This window comes from Ovis canadensis, chromosome 2 (genome assembly GCF_042477335.2).
Source record: "Ovis canadensis isolate MfBH-ARS-UI-01 breed Bighorn chromosome 2, ARS-UI_OviCan_v2, whole genome shotgun sequence".
Taxonomy (NCBI): domain Eukaryota; kingdom Metazoa; phylum Chordata; class Mammalia; order Artiodactyla; family Bovidae; genus Ovis; species Ovis canadensis.
Genome location: NC_091246.1, coordinates 42248433 through 42265555, shown reverse-complemented (window position 1 = coordinate 42265555; position 17123 = coordinate 42248433). Strand labels below are relative to the sequence as shown.

General features: G+C 48.4%; 1 protein-coding gene across 9 annotated transcripts in view; it reads left to right on the top strand.

Moving 5' to 3' along the window:
* SLC25A37 (solute carrier family 25 member 37) overlaps positions 1-17123 on the top strand; it is a 46471-nt gene that overhangs the window by 17917 nt on the left and 11431 nt on the right. The gene's annotated exons all lie outside the window — the stretch shown is intronic.

The window sequence follows — 17123 nt, the reverse complement described above, 5'->3', positions numbered from 1 at the left end:
CAGTTGCTCAGTTGTGTCCGACTCTTTGCAACCCCAGGGACTGCAGCACTCTAGGCTGCCCTGTCCTTCCCTCTCTCCTGGAGTTTGCTCAAACTCATGTCCACTGAGTCGATTTCAACCATTTCATCCTCTGTCACCCCCTTAGTCTGTAACTTTTTATTTGTATGATTTTTGGTTTGCTCTTTCCCGCCCCTCCTGTTCTATAACCTCCTTGAAGGCAGGGACTCTCTGCCTACCCCAAGCATCCCCAGCTCCCCTAGCAGCACACTGTTTGTTGTTGGGAGAATCTGTTGGTAGAATGACCCTGTTTTACCAACACGAGACTCCTATAGTCTGGCCGCTCTCTTTCATCCCCAGCACCCATTCATCTCTCCTCCCTTCTGGAAACCGTTCTTATCATTCGACTTTGGTTTAAATCATACACCTGAGCTCTGTTTCCAGGATGAGGGTTTTCATTGTATGAAATCTCATCCAGGATCAAACGTTCTTGCCATTCTCTTCAGCATCCAGGGAAACAAAAATAGCTCCCCTTGAACTTAGAAAATAATTTGTCTGTGCAGAAAGTAGTACATGCAAGCGGGTTTTGGAGACTGAAAGGTGAGTGTTCAGGATGTTACCTTTGGCATCTTTCCTCTGAGACCTTTAGCACATCAAGCCTGGTGGTTCTGGTCTTTTGTCCTCTTTCTCTGTTTTTGTCTGGTAGGAAGGGTATGTGAAGAAACGGGAGAACATCCCCTCCAGCTGTGACCTGGCCCCGCCTGCATGTAAATCTTTCAGCCTTACGGGGCTGATTTGACAGCAGAGTTTGTGGGAAATCTGGCTTCAGTAACGTCTGGAAAATTTCCCTGCGGCCCTTCCTTCGCCCTCTGGTGTTCCCCTCAACTCTGGAGCTTGGCTCTCACTGGACTCATATCCTAGGCTCTTATCCTGCGTGTTAGGCCCCAGAAAACATGAAATGTCTCACTCCATGGGACATAGATGCTCAGCAAGCAGATGGCCGTTTGGGGAGGAGAGTGCATCTGGGCCTTAAAATGCCTGCTTTGTGAATGAAATACAGTGTACCTCAGAGCCCTCCTCCATTGATGATGTATTGTTATTGTTTATTTATTTTTGGCTGTGCTGGGCCTTTGTTGATGTGCAGGCTTCTCTCTAGTTGCGGTGAGCGGGGGCTACTCTCATTGCGGTGACTTCTTTTGTTACTGAGCACAGGCTCAATAGTCGTAGTCCACAGGCTTAGTTGCCCCATGGCATGTGGGATCCTCTGGGACCAGGGATTGAACCCGTGTCTCCTCCATTGGCAGACAGATTCTTTACCACTGAGCCCCCAGGGAAGCCCCTCAGTTCTTGAGTGTCTGTTGCAGTAAAGCACAGCGCTGGGGCACAGAGATCACAGCATCTGAGGCTGCCTCTTCCTTTGTGTTTCTCTCAGACTGTAATAGGAGGCAGGCATGCAGATGCATCACCTGATATAATTAGTAGTAGAGGAGTGAGCAAGAGAAGGCTGGCGACAGGGTAGCTTTGAAAAGATTTTTTTTCCGGTGGATAATAGGCTAATCGTGAGGTTTCCTTTGGAAGGTGTGGTCTCTGTGGAAGGGTGTGGAAGCCGGTCTTTCAGAAGCTGGCAGGACCACTCTTGACTGGGGAACCGTGCATGGGGCTTGTGAGGTACCCGGCTCTCTGAGTCTGTCCAGGGTGGATCCGGGAGAGCTGTCACCCGCAGCCCTGAGTCGGCCACCTCTGCTCCCTGGCTCTGAAGGCAGGGCAGGAACCACCTGTGTGGTCACCCAGTCTCTCAGATACAAATGTGTGGCTGGTTTTTGGCAGCTCCTGCCACACCTGAACAGGTGGGATACTGCTTCCTGGCGTGATGGCCTTGGGCTGGGACAGGCCTATGTGTACTGACCTCCAGCCTGTGGAAAAGGGTGAGCATCCCAGCTCTGCATCTTAAGCCTTTCTGTTGTGTGTGTGTTTAGTTGCTCAGTTGTGTCTGACTCTTTGCGACCCCATGGAGTGGAGCCCACCAGGCTCCTCTGTCCATAGGATTCTCCAGGCAAGAATATGGGAGTGGATTACCATGCCCTCCTCCAGGGGATCTTCCCAACCCAGAGATGGAACCCACGTCTCTTGCATCTTCTCCGTTGGCAGGCAGATTTTTTACCACAGTGCCACCTGGGAAGCCCCAAAGCCTTTCTGTCTTCCGTCAAAGCTTCTGTCTTCGTTCCATCTTGGGTGAAATTTCCAGGTACTTCCTCTAGGCTGGGAATGTTACTGTGTCCATGTAGGGGATTACATGGTGCATTTGAGACTCCTGACTGCCTTCACCAAACAGATAAACCCCAAACTGCTCTCCCAGGTGTTCAAGGAAACCTCAGGGAACTATTGGATTGTGGCCAGTCTTCAGACTATGATTTCAGAAACGCATGTGGAGTGAGCTATTGATTAGATTGTTAGTGTTTAAAAATTGTGGTTATTAGAAAAATCATTTTAAATTTAAAAATGTCTTAAAATTTAAAAAGTTGTGGTTAAAATACATATAAAACTTGCCATCTTAGCCTTTTTTCAGTGTGCATTTCACTACTGTGTTATATCGACATTTTTTTTTTTTTTGTATATCGACATTATTGTACAACCATCATCCCCATCCACCTCCAGAACTTTTCTCATCTTTGCAAACTGAAACTGCCCCCATTAAACAGCATCGCCTCATTGTCTCCAGCCCCCTGGCAACCACCATTCTACTTTCTGTCACTTTGCATTTGACTATTCCAGATACCGCATCTAAGTGCAGTCATAACAGTGTTTGTCTTTTTGTGACCAGTTTATTTCACTTAGCATCATGTCTTTGACGTTCATCTGTGTTGTAGCACAGGTCAGAATTTCTTTCCTTCTTGAGGCTGAATAGAATACCATTGCATGGATAATATCACCTTTTGTTTATTCATTCATCCATGGATGGGCACTTGGGTTGCTTCCAGTTTTTGGCTATTTTGAAGAATACTGCTGTGAACGTGTGTGTGTGTGTGTGTGTGTGTGTATGTCTTTGGGACTCGGCTTTCAGTTCTTCTGGATCTATACCCAGAGGTGGGATGGCTGGATCACGTGGTAGTTCTGTTTTTAATTATTTAAGGAACTTCCATACTGTTTTCCATAGGGGCTGCACCTTTTTACACTCCCACTGGCCATGCACATGGGTTCTAATCTCTGCTGGAATTCTCTTTTTTTTTTTTAATACAGTGTTTAAAATTTTTGTTTTTTATTTTTGGCTGTTCTGGGTCTTCAGTGCTTTGTATGAGCTTTCTCTAGTAGTGGTGAGGGGAGCTCCTCTTTGTTTTGGTGCACAGGCTTCTCATTGCAGTGGCTTCTCTTACTGCAGAGCATAGGGTGTTTGGGCTCAGTAGTTGCGGTGCATGCGCTTAGTTGCTTCGAGGCATGTGGAATCTTCCCGGACCAAGGATGGAACCCGTGTCTCCTCCATTGGCAGGTGGATTCTTATCCACTGTGTCACCAGGGAAGTCCAATACAACTGTTTTTAAGCTGCGGTTCTATAGTATGTATAGTATATAACATAACGTACATTTACTGGTGGCTCAGTGATAAAGAATCTGCCTGCCAATGCAGGAGATGCAAAAGATGTGGGTTCAGTCCCTGGGTCAGAAAGATCCCCTGGAGAAGAAAATGGTAACCCACTCCAGTATTCTTGCCTGGAAAACCCCATGGACAGGAGCTTGGTGGGCTACAGTCCATGGGGTTGCAAAGAATTGGAAACGAGTTAGCAACTGAGCACACAAGCATGCATCAAATTAAACACTTCCCCTCCCAAGCATTTGTTTTCCAAAGGACTCTTGAGTGGCTTTATAGATTTAGAATGTTAGAAGTCAAAAAGAGACTTAGAGATTCTAAGACTTAGAGACTCCGACTTAAGATCTCTAAGACTTAGAGACCATCTAGGATCAGACTAAGTCTTAGTCTTAGAGATCATCTAGTGACTCTATTCACTGGGTGTGTGTGCGTGCTAAGTCAACTTTAATCGTGTCCCACTCTGTACGACCCTATGGACTGTAGCCCACCAGGCTTCTCTGTCCGTTGGATTCTCCAGGCAAGAATACTGGCGGGGGTTGCCATGCCTTCCTCTAGGGGATCTTCTTGACCCAGGGATTGAACTCATGTCTCATCTGTCTCCTGCATTGATAGGTGGGTTCTTTACCACTAGCACCACTGGGGGAGCCCATTCATTAGACAAGTATTTGCAATTGTAATGGATGGGTGACTAGACAGAGGAAATCTCACATATCTCGGGTTTACCTGCTGGTGGGAATTCCTGTGGATACCCAGCCAGGAGTTCCTTAGGGACTTGTTGGCAAGGCTGGATGGGAACTGAGGTTTTCTGACTCTCGGCGCAGGACTCTCTCCTTTCTGTGTGAGAACATTTGGGGGGATTGCCCTTGTTTGGGAAAGTGAGACATTCTTGGAAATATCTGTGCCCAGCAGTACCATGTGGGTTTATTTATGCCCAGAATCTGAGGGGCCTGAGAGCCTGCCCCACCTACGGGTAGAGCACAGTGGAGGGAGCAGACGCCCTGTGCCCAGTCCTGTAGCTCAGTGTGGCCCCGGCTGCCTGTTTCTTTGCAGTTCAGAGGGTGGCAGGTGCTTGAGCACTGGGGAGGACCTTCACCCTGTGGTGACCGTACAGGAATGGGTGCCGGGTGCCAGTCAGCAGTGTCAGGGAACCTTGGCACTTAAGGGCCTTACCCTGGCAGGGGCCCTGGACTTCAGCACCAGTTAAAGGTCTGAATTGTCCTGGGCTCTTAGTGAACTTTCTGCAGCTCTTTCATCTTGGGCCCTTTGCACTAGTGTAAGTTGACACTAGCTTTTCCCTCCCTCCTCTCTGACTCTCCCAAGTTTCCTTCCTTATATAATCAGGATTAATGTAAGCAGCAGGTTCCATTCATTTAGAATTGGGGAGCAAAGGGAGGTGAATGTGGAAACGGAGTGGGTGGGGGGAACCGAGACCCTTAGAGGCTTCTATGTGCAAATCCCGTCACTTTCCTGGGCTTCAGATTCTCTTCTGTTAAGAGAGGCAGTGAGAAAGTAAAGGCTGCCAGTCATTCCCAACAATGGCTCAGGTCATCTCATCCAAATAGGCAGTGATTTGTGGGGTGTTGCTTCCAACCAGGGTGGATTCTGGGGGCATCCTTCTCTAGAAGGTGGTCATCTTGTGAAGGAATTCAAGTACAAATGACATCTTCCTAGGAATTTGCTATGTATCTCCTCCCCACCACCACCAAATTGGGAATTCCCTGGTGGCTCAGGAAATCTGCCTGTAATGCAGGATACCTGGGTTCAATCCCTGGTTGGGAAGATTCCCTGGAGAAGGAAATGGCTACCCCCTCCAATATTCTTGCCTGGAGAATTCCATGGACAGAGGAGCCTGGCAGTCTACAGTCTATGGTGCAAAGAGTCAGACGCGACTGAGTGACTAACACCCCCACCAAAAAGAACCAAAAATGTAAATAAAAGCCCCAGCAGCTGGATGCCAGACCCCAGGCAAAGGGCTTTTCTTTCATTGTATTTTTTTAATCTTCACAGAGACTAGAAGGTGGCTGCTGCGATGAGCGCCATTTCCAGAGAAGGAAACAGGGTAGGAGGGATTGAGTAACTTGCCAAAGGTGCAAAGGTGGGAGGAGGAAGCTGCCGGGCTGGGATGTAGGTCATGTGGGGCTCCAGAGCCTGTTCCATTGGTCTTTGAGGGTCTGGACTCCATTGGAAACCACAGGGCCACCTCCTTTGTCGAGCCTCTTTCTGGTCAGAGGGGGTTAGTGTGGGGATTCCATTGCTATTGCTTTATTGCTTTTTTAAAAATATTTATTCATTTATTTTTGGCTGTGCTGGGTCTTCATGGCTACTCGCAGGCTTTCTCCAGTGGCAGTGAGTGGGGGTGCTTTGCATTTTCGGTGCACAGGCTTCTCTTGTTGCAGAGAACGGGCTCCAGAGCACAAGCTCAGTAGTTGTGTTGCACAGGCTTAGCTGTTCCGTGGCATATGGATTCTTCCCAGAAGGGGGATCAACCTGTGTCTCCGGTGTTGGCAGGCAGATTTCTTGCCACTGGACCACCAGGAAAGCCCCCAGCCCTTTATTTTTATTTATTTTACCGCACCGTGTGGCATGAAGGATCTTAGTTCTGGACCAGGGATCAAACCTGTGCCCCAGGCAGTGGAAGTTCAGAGTCCTAACCACTGGACTTCTAGGAAAATGCCCTGTCCCTTTATTGTGAGGTTGTAGGAACTGTGGCCTGGAGTCCTCAGTGCCTTGTGGCTGGTAGCTTCCTCCTGGGACCCTGGGCTCTGTTGTTTAATTTTTGGCCTATCTGATTCTGTAGTCTTAATGATTCAGTGCAAGCCTGTAATGAACATCCTTTGTGCCAAATAGCCATTTATGAGCAAGCAGGGAAAAATACCCACATCTCCTATCTAGGCAAGATTAAGCTAGTTTGGGTGGTGGTTCTTAATGATATTTCAAAGACATTTGTATTAACATAGGTGATTCCATACTTGCTGGAGCCCTTTTACAAAAACTTTTAGTAATGGTCACATTTACCAAGCATTTCCTCTACTGTGCTAGGTGGTTTATGTGGGGTTTTTTTGTTGTTCAGTTGCTAAGTCGTGTCTGACTCTTTACAACCCCAAGGACTACAGCACGCCAGGCTTCCCTGTCCTTTACTATCTCCAGGAGTTTGCTCAAACTTATGTCCATTGAGTTGATGATGCCATCCAACCATCTCATCCTCTGTCGCTCCCTTCTCCTCCTGCCCTCAATCTTTCCCAGCATCAGGGTCTTTTCCAAAGAGTCAGCTCTTTACATCAGGTGGCCAAGTACTGGAGCTTCAGCATCAGTCCTTCCAATGAATACTCAGGGTGGATTTCCTGCTGTCTAAGGGACTCTCAAGAGTCTTCTCCTACATCACAATTCGAAAGCATCAAGTCTTTGGTGCTCAGCCTTCTTTATGGTTCAACTCTCACATCTGTACATGACTCTTGGAAAAACCATAGCTTTGACTAGACGGACCTTTGTCAGCAAAGTGATGTCCACAAAGTAATGTACTTATTATATTTTCTCATTTTGACTTCCCAGGTGGAGCTAGTGGTAAAGAATTCGCCTTTGCAGGAGACACAAGAGACACGTGTTTGTTATTCATTTCCAGAAGCGTATGAAGTAGAGATTTTCTCCCATGAGGCCACTGAAAGGCAAAGAATTTTAGTAACTTCACCAAACATGTGCAGCTCAAAAATAGTGCAGTGGTTGAGGATGGGGCCATTACTGTGTCCCCAGATCCTAAGAACGGAGTCTGGCATGTTGTCAGGGCTCAGTATGGGATGGGTGACTGAATGGATGGACTTCAGACCCCAGGCACTGTCTGATTGAATGAAATTTCTTTGAGATTCCCCAATTGGGATTTTTATAGCAAAATAACAGCTGAAGGAGGGTCAGGTAGGCAGGATCTGAGAGCTGGAGAGCTGTCCTGTCCTGGTGCAGTGGTGACCGCCTCTAGTGGCATAGGCAAGTCGCACAACTTTTCCCCCATCAGCGAGGCAGCGTTGTGTGAACTGGATGGGTGCGACGGGAGAGCTCTGAAATCAGATGGAAACCCAGAGGAAATCCCCTCCCCACCCCTGTCATGCAGAACAAGTGATGGCTGAGCTTGGGGGCTGAAGTAGGGAGTGGGACTGCCTAGACTCTGCTTCTTCAACACACAGTCAATGTGCTGGTGCTCTGAGTGTGCTCCCAGGTCACTTCCATGGGGACGCTTGTATTAAACTTCTTCTTCAGTGCGTGGTGGTGGCTTAGCAAATTTGCCTGGATGTCAGGAAGTCAGAACACTTGGGCGAACGAGGTGTTTTTCCAGTTCTGCCCCTGATGTCTTGTCCTCACTTGTGGGTGGGGTGTTTTTAAGCCAATGACATACACAAGGCCACTGAGTCTGGGGAGGCCTCTGGGAGGCCAGGTGAGTGAAATTCTTCCTTGCAAGCAGCCTGGCCACTGGAGCATTTCGTCTCACGTTTTTGAATCTCAGCCGAGTGCGGGACATTCATTGTTGGTCAGGGTGTCTTTCCAGCCTACAGCCTGAATGGACAGGTGATCCAGGGTCTTTTCCAGGAGAGAGGTGAGTTCATGTTGAACTAGCTGCTAGTACCCTGTTCTGTGTGAGCCTAGTGGTGTGGCTGACGGCCAGAGTTGGAGAAGAATGATGCTGTGTGACCTCTAAGGGACTAGGTTCTGATGGCCTGTAAGTACCGTCTGGATATAGAGCCCTCCACCCCTCAACCCTCTGCCCCTGGCCCTTCGTGGACTTCCGCATCAAGGATTTAGGTGTCTTTGAGGCATCAAGGCTACTCGATCTTTAAAAGGTTGTGTACTTGAGCTGGTGTACATGTGACTTAGCACAGTCGTAGAAGTGGGGTGGCATTCCTGGTGGCTTAGACGGTAAAGAATCTGTATGCTGTGTGGGAGACCTGTGTTCAATCCCTGGGTTGGGAAGATCCCCTGGAGGAGGGCATAGCAACCGACTCCAGTATTCTTGTCTGGAGAATCCCCATGGACAGAGGAGCCTGGTGGGCTACAGTCCTTGGGGTCACAAAGAGTCAAACACTACTGAGCAACTAAGCACAGCACAGCACAGAAGCAGGACACATCAGAGATGAGGGAGACGCTGCAGGTCACAAGTGACCTTTCCCCACATTGTCATGAGGTGGGGTCGTGTAGCCTGGTGGTTAAGGGCATGGTCTGGAGCCAGTCCATCTGACTTCCAGTCCTTTCTGTACTCTGTGACCTTGGGGCCAGTCGTTTATCCTTCTGTGCCTCAGTTTTTTTGTCTGTAAAGTGGGTAGAGTTAGCTGGTGATGTGACTGCTTAATTATTATAATTATTTATGTATAGAGGCATTGGGACTCAGAGAAGTAAAGCAGTTTGCCTAAGGCCACAGAGCCCTTCAGGGCTTCCCTGGTGGCTCAGATGTGGCAGGTCCCAGCTGGCTTGCCTTCTGTGCGACTCTTGTGTCAAGTGAGGGACGTAACCATGGAAAACACTTGACTGGAAAGTAAATTCCAAACACCTTAGCAAGCTCTTCAGGCAGGGCCACCCCTAGTCCAGCCCTGAGCTGCCTTTCCTCCCAGCCAGCAAATGTGTGTTGTTGTTTAGCTGCTAACTCTTGTCTTACTCTTTTTCGACCCCACGGACTGCAGCCCGCCAGGTTCCTCTGTCCATGGAGCTCTCCAGGCAAGAATACTGGACTGGGTTGCCGTTTCCTTCTCCAGGGGATCTTCCTGGACCAAGGACGGAACCTGAGTCTCCTGCATTGGCAGGTGGACCGTTTACTGCCTTGTCACCCAGGAAGCCCCAGCAAACTTGTGTTCACCCATCATCTAGTGTTCAGCCACTCTCCTGAGTTCCAGGCTCCTCCATCCATATCTGCATCCCCTGACACGTGCCCTCTGGCCAGGCCCGCCTCTGTTCCCCAGACCCACTCGCCCATTCACAGCTCCCTCAGCCAGAATATTCTTTCTCTGCTCCAGTTACACTTTGTTTTTTCAATCAAAGTGATACCTATGGCTAAGTCAAAAATAGAACAGTGTGAAAGAGATTACAGTGACAGCTCCATTTCTTGCCAGTGTGAATACCATCCTTCTTTCCAGGTAAAGCTGAACTAACCCCTCTTCTGCCACCCTTTCTGGGTCGAAGGTGCTCTGGGGTTTGTGGCCTGTTACCAAGAGAAGTAGTGTCTGGTGCTGTGGCTTTTTCACTGGGAGGCTGAGGAGGAACTTGGTTTGGGTTGTCTTGGTGGAATTTGTGCATTTCTACCAAATGCATCAGGGGAGCTCTTCAGTTAATCCTGTTTTGTTTTGTTTTATTTGAAGTATACTTGACTTACAACATTGTGTTAGTTTACTATGTAATTTACAATATTGCGTTAGTTTCAGGTGTACAGCAATATATATATATTTTTTTCAGATTTGTTTCCATTATAGGCTATTATAAGATATTATTCCCTGTGTTATACAGTAGGTCTTTGTTGCTTATCTATTTTATATATAGTAGTGTGTATCTGTTAATCCCAAACTCCTAATTTATCCCTCTCCTCCACTTTCCCCTTTGGGAACCATAGTTTGTTTTCTATGTCTGTGAGTCTGTTTCTATTTTATAATCAGTACATCCGTATTATTTTTTAGGTTCCACATGTAAGTGGTATCATCGCTTAATCCTTTTATCTCTAGAAATACCAGCACCTCTTAAGTACACTTCTAGTGGGCTTGAAACTTGCAGGATTGTGTTCTGACGATGTGTGTGAATGACAGATGACCGGGGTCCTTTGCAGTCCAGGCCCTGAGCTGTAGAGGCAGCAGATAATCAGGAGCATATGAGGCTGGTTGGTCTGATGAAAAGAGCAAGTGTGCCTTTGGTGAACATTGGGCCCCATGGGAAATAAGTGAAAAGGCAGCTTGGGCCTGAAGGTTTCCTCCCTTATGTGTGAACCCACCCTCCCCCGACATTGGGGCCACCTGAAACTCTGGGAGGTCTGGGCCTTCCTATAGGCGAGGCAGGGACAGTGATGCCTGATTTAGCTGGAAACGTGTTCCCACCACCTCTCACCTCATTTTCTGTTCACCTTTTCTACCTGGTTTCCAGTGAGCCGGCCCTTTGGCTGCTCCCATGTTGTTGTTGTTCAGTTGTTGTGTCTGACTCTTCGTGACCCCGTGGACTGCAACTTGCCAGGCTCCTCTGTCCTTCACTATCTCCCGGAGTTTGCTCAAACTCATGTCCATTGAGTTGGTGATGCCATCCAACCATCTCATCTTTGCCGCACTTTTCTCCTTTATTTCCAGCATCAGGGACTTTTCCTGATGAGTTGGCTCTTTGCATCAGGTGGCCAAGGTATTGGAGCTTCAGCTTCAGTGTCAGTCCTTCTCTGAATAATGAATATTCAGGGTTGATTTCCTTTAGGATTGACTTGTTTAATCTCCTTGCTGTCCATGGGACTCTCACGAGTCTTCTTCAGCACCACGATTTCAAAGCATCAGTTCTTCTTTGCTCAGATTTCTTTATGGTCCAACTCTCACATTCGAACATGACTACTAGAAAATCCATAGCTTTGACTGTATGGACTTTCGTCAGCAAAATGATGTCTCCCATGTAGGGATTCTCAACAGAGGCTTTCAGAATGCAAATGCCTGGACCTCCCCATACATCAACCCCCACGTGCTTCTGATATGCATTCTCCCAACAGCCCCCCATTTTTTGCAGGGTGTGGGAAGCAAGGAAGGGCTGCTTTAGAGGAGTCATTTTTCTCTTTCTGGTTCCTAAGTTTTCCTTTTGATTAAAAAAAAACAGAAACAAAGTATATTCTCCTATGTATCCACTTTTGCTAACTTGAGAGACATAAAAAGACACCATTTGGAATTTTGAACTTGGAAATATAACCCAGGTTTAATCCCTCGGTTGGGAAGATTCTGCTAGAGGAGGGCATGGCAACCTTCTCCAGTGTTCTTGCCTGGAGAATCCCACGGACAGAGGAGCCTGGCAGGCTACAGTCCATAGGGTCACAAAGAGTGGGACACGGCTGAAGCGACTTAGCGCACAGGTACGCACTTCAGATAATCAGGCATTAAGCCCTGGAGGTTGGGGACCCTGGTCTTCCAGGATTTTCTGTGTTGCTCTGATCCTGGTTCATGTGTGGGGAGTGATGCTGGCGGTATCCTCACGCCTGAGTTTTTATGATTTCTGCACATGTTTTCAAAGGGCCAGGGTGTGACTGTAGGAAGCATCACCGGAAGTCCATCCCCTATAATGAATATAATGAGGCCACAGGTTCCATCCGAGTCAGGACGCTGCTGTTTTGAAATCAAGTGATGAAAGTTTTACTGTGCGTTGGTTCCCTTGATGTGGTTTGGGTTTCTTCCTCTGCTATACATGCCTCCTAAGGATTCTGGAAGGCGAGATAGGGCTTTCCAAGCCCTCGATGAGGTCTGTGGCTTTGCTCTGGAAGACAATCCTTTCTCCACAAAAAAGAAAAGCTAAAAAAATTTAGAAAGTGCCCCCAAAAAGCCTTTCCCTCCTGGCCTGTGTGGGAACCGGCTCTTGGCTGCAGTCTCTGGCCCAGGCAGCTGTGCAAGGGGGCTGGGGCATCCACAGCAGATAGATCCCACACACAGTGCCGTGGATGGACCATAGGTAGAAATGGGCTGCAGGGGGAGGGCCTTGCCCTCGTGGGTGGGGGGCTGAAGGGCTTAGAAAACAGAGAGAGGGCTGGGGGCGGGTCCCAAAGTCCAGCTTTGTGGTTTGTTGATGATGTCAGTGCTACTTGGAAACATTTGGCAGATGGGAGGGAATTAAACTCACCAACTTGATATCTAATGCTGAAACAGCCACCACTGGGTGGCAGATGCTAACATTGTTTGGCATTTTCCTAGCACTTCCTGGGTGTTTAAACCTTCTATCCTTTTTCCCGGAAGGGATCTGGAGCAGAGATTCCTGAGTGACCTTCTGGAATGCAGCCCTTGTTCCTTTATGGGAGCAGTGCCCACTCGTCATGTTTGTTTGTTCACACCATGAACTCGGAGCCCTGTGCACGCCCCTCCCTGCTTGCCTTCCTATCACGCCTGCCTCTGAGGAGGAGCATGGCAACTGCATTTGAACGGATGGATGGATAGATTTCCCATTATCTTTTTCTGGTCCTGGAAGTGCTGCATGTTAGGGGAAGTTTTCTTATTACTTGGCTTTTATTTTTGAGGGATTCAGAAAGAAAGGTTGGGAATCCCCAGCTGTGTCCAGGTCAGGTGGAGGACAGTGGCCCAGAGATGCTGTGGAAGCTGGAGCCAGGCTGGGCTGTCCTTCGTGGGATATGCAGGGAGGTCTGAGGGCTCCCTCCGAGGCCCAGCGTGTCCCCTTCTTTTCTGAGGGACACAGATCTGTGACTCTTGGGCAAATCCCTCTCTCATTCTAGGCCACAGTCTCCCAGCAGAAAAGGCAGGTGCTGAGCCAGCTCTGCTCTCCACCCAGCACTTGAAGCCCATGTTATACGATCCTTGGAGCTCACCTGGGACAGAACACACATTTTCCACTCCCTCCCTGCCCTCTCTATAAGCTAACAGGCCTGCAAGGAGGGTTTGCCCTGTTCTGTATTCTTGGCGGCGAATTTGAGGAAGGGGCTTGTCCCCTCCATTGCAGTCTTGCTGGCTGTGATGGAACCCATTCAATAAATACAGTGTTTATATCATTGATGTGAGCCTTCCTGTAGAATTGATATTCTAGTCCTTGGGACTGTGGAGGATTGGGACAGTGGATGGGGCCAGGTGGGGAGGGGTACTTGATTAGATCAGATGCAGTGAATGGCAAAACCAATCTCCTAATCTTGGGTGCATGCTAAGTCACATCCAACTCTTTGGGAGCCTATGGGCTGTAGCCCGCCAGGCTCCTCTGTCCTTGGGATTCTCCAGGCAAGAATACTGGAGGGGCTTGCCATGCCCTTCTCCAGGGGATCTTCCCAACCCAGGGATCGAACCCGTGTCTCCTGCATCTCCTGCATTGCAAGCGGATTCTTTACCCACTGAGCCACCTTTGGACCCCAGGCACTGCCCTTCATGCGGCCCTTTTGAGAGGAAAAGCAGTATGCAGATTGACATGGAGTAAGGCTCCATCCCAAGCAGCACAGGGCTCGTCCTGCTCATTTGTCCCCCATCCCCCTTCTCAGGTCTGGTCTTCCAAGCTGTTCCCTGCTGCCTACTCTCTGCAGGGGCTCCCCAGGGGATCCTGTAACCCTTCGAGTGAGCTCTGCACTTCCTGCTTCCAGGGTGTGTGCCCTTGGCCACAGCTGTGTTTTCTCAAGTGTATTCTGCAAGGTGTAACCCATCATTCATAAAGAAGAGGCTTCCATGGCCAAAGACAGATGTTGAAGTGCCTTGAAACAAAGCTCCACGGTCAACTTTCCTGCAGAACTTCCCAAAGTCCTGGATGCACTAATGTACATTATGAATTTCCAAGAGAAGAGAATTAAAATGCAAAGAATGGGTGTTTATGATATGGAAATAGGAGAGCTGGACAGCTAGGCAGGAGTTGAAACCCCAGGATGGGAATGGCAGTTGGTGAAATTCTGTTTCTATTTTTCTTTTTAATTCTAACTTCTGCCCTCTTTCTGTGCCTCTTCATTCATTCATTTTGTTTTTCCTTCTAGTCACTCTTACACCCTGCCCTTTTAAAAGATTGTGGTAAAATATACGTAACATCAGGTGTACCATCTCACCCATTTCTAAGTGTCCTGTACAGTGGTGTTAAGTACGTTTGTTTTGTTGTGCTCCCATCACCACTGTTCATCCACAGAACTCTATATCTTGCAAAACCCCAAATCCTACCTTTTAAACAATAACTCCCCACATCTGCTCCCCCTCAGCTCCTGACAGATCATCATTCTGCTGTGTGTCTCTATGAATTAGAGTCCTCTAGGACCTCAATAACCTCAGATATGCAGACGACACCACCCTTATGGCAGAAAGTGAAGAGGAACTAAAAAGCCTCTTAATGAAAGTGAAAGAGAAGAGTGAAAAAGTTGGCTTGAAGCTCAACATTCAGAAAACGAAAATCATGGCATCTGGTCCCATCCCTTCATGGCAAATAGATGGGGAAACAGTGGAAATAGTGTCAGACTTTATTTTGGGGGGCTCCAAAATCACTGCAGATGGGGACTGTAGCCATGAAATTAAAAGATGCTTACTCCTTGGAAGGAAAGTTATGACTAACCTAGACAGCATATTCAAAAGCAGAGACATTACTTTGCCAACAAAGGTCCGTCTAGTCAAGGCTATGGTTTTTCCAGTGGTCATGTATGAATGTGAGAGTTAGACTATGAAGAAAGCTGAGCACCAAAGAATTGATGCTTTGGAACTGTGGTGTTGGAGAAGACACTTGAGAGTCCCTTGGACTGCAAGGAGATCCAACCAGTCCATTCTGAAGGAGATGAGTCCTGGGTGTTCTTTGGAAGGAATGATGCTAAAGCTGAAACTCCAGTACTTTGGCCACCTCGTGAGAAGAGTTGACTCATTTGAAAAGACCCTGATGCTGGGAGGGATTGGGGGCAGGAGGAGAAGGGGACGACAGAGGATGAGATGGCTGGATGGCATCACCGACTCGAAGGACGTGAGTCTGGGTGAACTCCGGGAGTTGGTGATGGACAGGGAGGCCTGGTGTGCTGCGATTCATGGGGTCACAAAGAGTCAGACACGACTGAGCGACTGAACTGAACTGAACTGAGGACCTCATATAAGTGGAATCACGCACTGTTTGTCTTTCTGTGACTGGCTCATCTCACTTGGCATCATGTTTTCAGAGCTCACCCGTGTAGTAGCATGTGTCAGGTTTTCCAGGTGATGTCAGGAGTGAAGACTGTCTGCCAGTGCAGGAGACACTAGAGACATAGGTTGGATCCCTGGATTGGGAAGATCCCCTGGAGGAGGACATGGCAACCCACTGCAGTATTCTTGCCTGGAGAATCCCAAGGACAGAGGAGCCTGGGGGGCTACAGTCCATGGGGTTGCAGAGAGTCGGACACGACAGATTGAGCACAGTAGCACAAGTGACAATTTCCTTCTTTTTTAAGATGAATAAAATTCCACTGTGTGGGTGGATCACATTCTGTTTATCCATTCAGCCATTGATGGACACTTGGGTGGTTCCCTCTCACTCCTAACTTTTTCTCCTTCTCTGGCTGACAGGTAGATAGAAAATGCTGTGCCTTCATATGTACATTTTATAGGCAGAGTCACAGAAAAAGGAAAAAAAACAGGTTACATTGATTATCTCCTCTCTGGCTTCAGTCCCTGCCACCTCACTTTCCGCTGCCCGCCTTGAGCTTCTCTCAGTCTGTCTTCTGAGACTGCTTTCCCGATCTTATGTAAATGGTGCACATGCTGACTCCTGCTCTCTCTCCTGAACTCCTTCTGACAATCCTTGTCATTCTTCCCTTTGCCCATTTATTTCCTCGCTGTCTCCTGGTGCCTGACACTGAGTGGGTGCCCCCTGCAGGCAGATTGGAGAAGTGAAGGTGCCACAGGACTTAAGAGGCACTGGATTCAAACCTGGCTGTGGGGGTTGACATGGGCTGAGAGGGGGTTTCCCTGGGTCCTCAGTGCTCACGGGCCACTTGCTTCTGTTCTGACTGTGGCTTATTGAATGTGGCCTCTCCTTGAGTAGTCCAACACCTGAGGACAGAGAAGTCCAATGAGTGTGCAGACCCCCAGCTGGCCTTTTGTAGGAGGATGGTTGAACCCACCTGCCAGTGCAAGAGATGCTGTTTCGATCCATGGTCAGGAAGATTCCCTGGAGAAGGAAATGGCAACCTACTCCAGTATTCTTGCCTGGGAAATCACATGGATAGAGCCTGGTGGACTATAGTCCACAGGGTTGCAAAGAGTCAGACACAACTTAAACACACACACACACACACACACACACACACGTGTGTGTGTGTGTGCACAACTGAATCACCTTGTTGCACACCTGAAACTAACCTCATGTTGTAAATCAACTACACTTCAATTTAAAAAGTTTTGAGTCAATTCATGTTGGGGTAATGCCCAGATATTTCTAGACATTTCCCAGGTGATTCTGATAATTAGCCACTGTTCTGATCCCCCCCTTCGTCTCCCAGTTGAAGACTCTGGGGACCAGAGAGACAGATGCCATAGCCAAGGCCACTGGCCTTGGACCAGGATCCCTTCTCTTGGCTCCTCGCTGCGGTGCTGTGTTTTCTCACACGGCCACACCCTTGCTTGCCAGGGTCTGCTGGGACTGAGAAAGGCCATGCTCCATAGGCTGGTCTTGCCACCCAGGCTAGAAATCGTGAGGGAGGAGGCTTGGGCTAGGCGGGTCTCTCCTCTGGGAGTGGGCATGGCAGGAGCCACTTCTTATTGACAGGCTCCAGCTAGGTCCCCAGGGACAGGCTGCTTCCACTTCCTTGTGGTTCAGAGGCTCACACTCTGGGCTTGAGAAATGCAACCAAAGAGGATTTTTCATTAATGAGGAAAGCTCTAGATATAAAGGGTGATGGGAGGGACAGGTAATTCCGGGAAAGTGTGCTTGTATTT